General features: G+C 41.8%; 1 pseudogene; it reads right to left on the bottom strand.

Annotated features, from left to right (window-relative positions):
* Positions 1 to 1,649: 1,649 nt before the first annotated feature.
* On the bottom strand, positions 1,650 to 4,957 carry LOC149186477 (putative receptor protein kinase ZmPK1; annotated as a pseudogene).
* Between the last annotated feature and the right edge of the window lie 362 nt (positions 4,958 to 5,319).

Genomic DNA, 5,319 nt, shown 5'->3' with positions numbered 1-5,319 from the left:
ATTTGTAAGACCATACAAATATTTTAGATTTTTGGTTGAACTATGATAATATGATTTTTTATGAAATTATAATTTTTAATAATTTAAAATAAAATTTTGAATGTATAAATATATTTAGCACTATCAAAAACCATTAATACTTTAATTCTTACGCATCAAAATTATAATTTTGAAAATAAATTTAAGCAAAATTAATAGAATAAGAGTTTGAACATATTTCCTTTCAACAATAAAGGTGGAAAAATGAACACGCTTATGTGAAAAGGTTATTACATTATACCGCTAGGAAAAATCCATACGCATCTGGATTGAGCACACGCACCATTGCAAAACCACTCATACTGATTCAAATAAAAAATTACACGTCAAGACTCAAGAGCACGAGATCTCTAAGTGGATCCACCACAACACGAGATCTCTAAGACTTGAACTGAATTGGCTGAGTTGTTAGGCAATATGGATTCTGTTGGTGTAAAGAAATCCCGTTGAAAAAGCATTTCGATAGCTTGGCTCATGGAAGGTCTCACATCCTTAACAAACAATGGGATTAAATTTAAGAGGAGGGGTGGAGAGACACAGAGGGATATAGTGACTGCGCTGGAGGTTGGAGAGAGAGCGCGTGATGGGGCAAGAGAAGAGGGAGAGAGAGGAAGGAAGAGACAACTGATGGGAGAGAGAGGAGAGAGGGAGAGAGAGGAGAGAGGGAGAGAGGTTTTTGGAGGGGGAGAGAGGGAGGAAAGAACAAAAACATAAAGAGATAGAGTTGGGGAGAGATAGCGAGTGACAAGGGAGAGAGGAGAGGAGGGAAGAGAGAGAAGATGGGTGGAGAAAGATAGGGAGAGAAGGGGAAGAGATAGAAGATGGGTGGAAAGAAATAGGGAGAGAAGGGGAAGAGATAGAAGATGGGTGGAAAGAAATAGGGAGAGAAGGGGAAGAGAGAAAGACAATGACACATAGATGGATGGGAGAGAGAGAATAAGAGAGGGAGTGAGATAGTGATAGAGTTGGAGAGAGAGAGAGAATGGGGGGAGAGATATAGGGAGGTGGGAGAGAGAGGAAGGAAGAGTGGACTCAAGAGAGTGAGGGAGAGAGGAGAGTAGGAGGGAAGAGTGGACTCAAGAGAGTGAGGGAGAGAGGAGAGTAGGAGGGAAGAGTGAGAGGAGAGAGAGTGTGAGAGAAGGGGAAAAAAGAGAGGGAGAGAAGGAGAAGAGAGGAAGAGGGAGAGGTAAAGGAAGAAAGAGAGATAGATAGATATGGAGAGAGTGTGTGTTTATGTTTAGGGGTGAGATAGAAAGAGAATAAGAAAGAGACACAAAATATATATATTATATAACCAGCGTAATCTATTTTAACCCCTGGGATCTTTCCTGGTGCAAATCTTTCTTCAAGTTTTACTCTCAAAAGAGAAATTTGCACCTCAAAAGATTTAATCCAAAATTAAAATGGATCTAAATTAAATGCATAAATACATTCAGCACTATGAAAAGCTCTTAATTATACACATCAAACTTATAATTGTAAAAAAAATTTAAACAGAATTAATGGAGTAAGACTCTGAACATATTTCCTTTCAACAATGATGAAAAAGTGGCAAAATGAACACGTGTATCTGAAAAAGGTTATTACATTATAACGCTAGGAAATATCCATGTGGATTGAGGACACGTAGCATTGCAAAACCACTCATACTGATTCCCTTAGGTTGATTGTCGCACTAAAATCATAACCGAGCATCATATTCAAATAAAAAATTACAACGTCAAGACTCAAGAGCAGGAGATCTCTAAGTGGATCCATCACAGCATTAAATCAAAAGCTACTCTCAAATAATAAATTACAGTGTTAAGCATAACAAGCGCTGGAAGTGGGATCCAAATGGCAGAAATCGCAATTTACATAATTTTTTGATTTCTGCAATGTCGGATCTATCAAATTTCGGAGGAGGTCACTGGAAGATTCTCCCGGCTGCCCAGGCTATTAACACTTTTCTGCTTAAAAAGAGGAAGAGGATTGACCCTCTACTGTGGAAAGAGAGGAAGTGAAGATTTGAACTGAATGGGCCGAGTAGTTAGGCAACATGGAATCTGAAGAAGAAGAGAAGACTTGAACTGAATGGGCTGAGTTGTTAGGCAATATGGATTCTGTTGGTGTAAAGAAATCCCGTTGAGAAAGCATTTCGACAGCTTGGCTCATGGAAGGTCTCACATCCTTGTCTTGCTCAACACACAGCAGTGCTGTTTTCAGGACTCTTTCCACCTCTTCCGAATCAAAATTTCCATGCAAATTGGGATCCACTGCTTCCTCAATCCCTCTGCCTTCCCTCATCATCGCAGACACCCACTGTACTAAATGTCCACAATTTTGGACTGTTGAACTGGATAACGAGCTTCGTCCAGTCACTATCTCTAACAAAACAATCCCGAAGCTATAAACATCCACCTTGGCCGTGATTGGCAGATTCATCGCCCACTCCGGTGCTAAGTAACCCCGTGTGCCTCTAATTGTGGAGAAGGAGAATGCTTGATCTCTGTCTACCAGCTTTGCTAACCCAAAGTCGGAAACCTTGGGACAAAATTTCATGTCCAGAAGTATGTTTTGGGGCTTGATATCACAGTGCAGAATCCATTCCAAACATTCTTCATGGAGATAGGCTAACCCCTTTCCCATGCCCACTGCAATTCCATATCTTTCTTTCCAACCCAAAACTCTGTCATCACTTTCTCTGAACAGGTATTTGTCCAGAGATCCATTTTACGTACTCATAAACCAGCAGCCTGTGATTTCTTTCTGCACAGAAGCCAAACATACGAACTAAATTCACGTGATGGACTCTCCCAATCATACTCACTTCGGCCCAGAACTGATCCTGACCTTGGGATACTCCTTCCAGTCGCTTCACAGCTACCACCTCGCCATCGGTCATAACGCCTTTGTACACCGTCCCAAACCCTCCTTCCCCCAATTTTATCCTGAAGTTATCCGTCGCTTTCTTCAATTCTGCGAAGCTGAACTTGTTGAACCCACCAGGGATAGCTGAGTAACCTAGACGATCATAGTCAGGATCTCTATATGCCATAGTCAGGTACCGCCATCCAAATATCACGCAAACCAACTCTGCTACACCAAACGCAATTGCAAATCCTAGCGGAAATTTGACATTGCCGCTTCTCCTCTTATGCTTCTCGTATTTGGTCGTCTCTGCAAAAACACTGGGACTCAAAGCCGAACAGTTTAATGGCAAAGGCTGAGGCGCAGTAGTAGAATTATGAACAGAAGAATCATCGCTGGAAACTTTGATATACATATGGTTCTGCTGATTGGGAGACCGATATCCACTGACAAGTAAAACCTTAGGAAAACAAGTTCCGGTACCATCCATTTGGTAGGCAAAACCTTCGCATTCGCTGGAATTCATGCACCAAGTTTTACAGCTTTCAAACGTGATCCCAGTTTGATAGTTTAGATCGTAGCCATAATAATCTGTATGTGGAAGATAAATAAGCTTTGTACTGGCCGACATATTCAGTGGTTTATTGTGCTCGCAACCTTGGAACCAGTCGGTGGGATCTTTCCTGTGAAAACCAGGGGGGCAGGTACAACTGGGCTTCGGAGTGTATATGCAGAGACCGTTGATTCCACAGAAGCCATGAACATAACAATGATCAGGAATAGCCATCCAAATAATGTTCCACATACCCGTCTCTTCCACCAAGCTGTATAGTCTCAGGTTTCCGTCAAAGTCCAAAGTTAATCTTCTCTTGGGGCCTTCTCCATAGTCTGACGCCTGAAAGGTGAATCCGTCGCTTGACTGAAAATTACCATAGCCATCCAATACCGCTTGGCGGCTGCTATTGTAAGTGTTTCGGCCGTTCGAAAAGCTTCCCGCGGAAGGAGAAGGCCAGTAGTTGCTCAATATGCCTGATCCCTTGTAAATTAGACGAAGTTGGTTGTCGCTGTCAAAATAGAGACGATAGTAGCCTTGCCTAAACGTGGAAGTCCCCAATCTGGATATTAACTGCCCTGTATTATCATTCAGGGTTTGAAATGGAAGAAGAGTATCGGTGGGCTGCTGGAAGCTTTCCCACACAAATTGATCACCTGAAGAGCTGCGTAAAACCAAATTCCCTGTTTCTAGAAGAAGAACTTCCTTTACATTCTTGTTACTGGTGTTGGTACTCCACACAACGCTACCATCTGCATCCCACAGACCGAGGTTTCCATCTTTCTGCAGATAAAGACGGGCATGTCTTCCGTTGACAGGTCGTTCCCTGTTGGCTACCCAGACCACTGTTCGGCCGGGCGTCTGAGTAAACCATATGGCAAAAGCATAAGCATTGTTACCCACTCCATAAAATCCGGCAGAAAATGTTTCATGGGGAGAAACCAAGCAAGTTGTGTTCTGTTGAGAAGAGAGTGAGGAACCGAGGCTTAGCCCATCTATTTTAGTGACGCAGTACTGATGATTTGAAATGGGAATTCCAGAAACAAGGCTGCAAGTGAATAGAAACAACAAACAAGGGAGCAACCGCCGGCAGGCTCCCTGTGGCGCTTCCATTATGGGGAGGCCAACTTTGATATTAATGCAATCCAGCACTTTACTCTTCTCTCTTGAGAAACCTGAACCCCGATCCCCAATTACACGTTGAGAAACAAAAATGCTTTTTCTTATTCCCAGATTTCGTCTGGAAAAACTCCCTAGGTAAGTGAAACTTTGGACGATTATTGCTCCTGCAAATATAGTTTCAAAACTCCTAGAACCGCCTGAACTCCGAGCCGCGAGATGCAACGGAATAAATGTGTCGCGCGCGTTTCAAGCTATAGAGAAACGATCGAGGGCGACTGTTATCCTCGCTGCCGCACAATGCCCAAAAATACGCATATGGAGAAAAAAGTAAGACAGTGGCGGCGAACACTATTGCCCCTCATTCAGTTCAATGTAAGTGGCGGAGTCAACAGAGTTTGCGTGATGAAAGTGAAACAACAAAGCTATGTTGTTCATCCATATCTGAATCTTGAGAAATTCGTGGCATCTTCTAAGCAATTCATTTTCATCTTCTAATGAATTTTATAATTTTATAATTTTAGATGTTGAATTTATTTTCACCATAAAAACATGACTCAAACACTGTATCTACAAAATTTTTTGAAATCCTTTTACCCAAATTCAAAGCATTTTTGACCATCCTGATAATTCCTCGGACTCAGTAAACGAATCCATTTTCATTTATAACTGAGCATGTACGCAATCTTGTTACTGTGCATACGAAAAGAAGCAATTCTTATTGTGGTAAAAAGAAATATAACAGAAACAGAGTTTAT

The sequence above is a fragment of the Pinus tabuliformis genome, chromosome 3_1, assembly GCF_031772625.1.
Source record: "Pinus tabuliformis cultivar Carrire ecotype Pingquan chromosome 3_1, CPIR1, whole genome shotgun sequence".
NCBI classification, from domain to species: domain Eukaryota; kingdom Viridiplantae; phylum Streptophyta; class Pinopsida; order Pinales; family Pinaceae; genus Pinus; species Pinus tabuliformis.
This window is presented reverse-complemented; position numbering and strand designations above follow the sequence as displayed.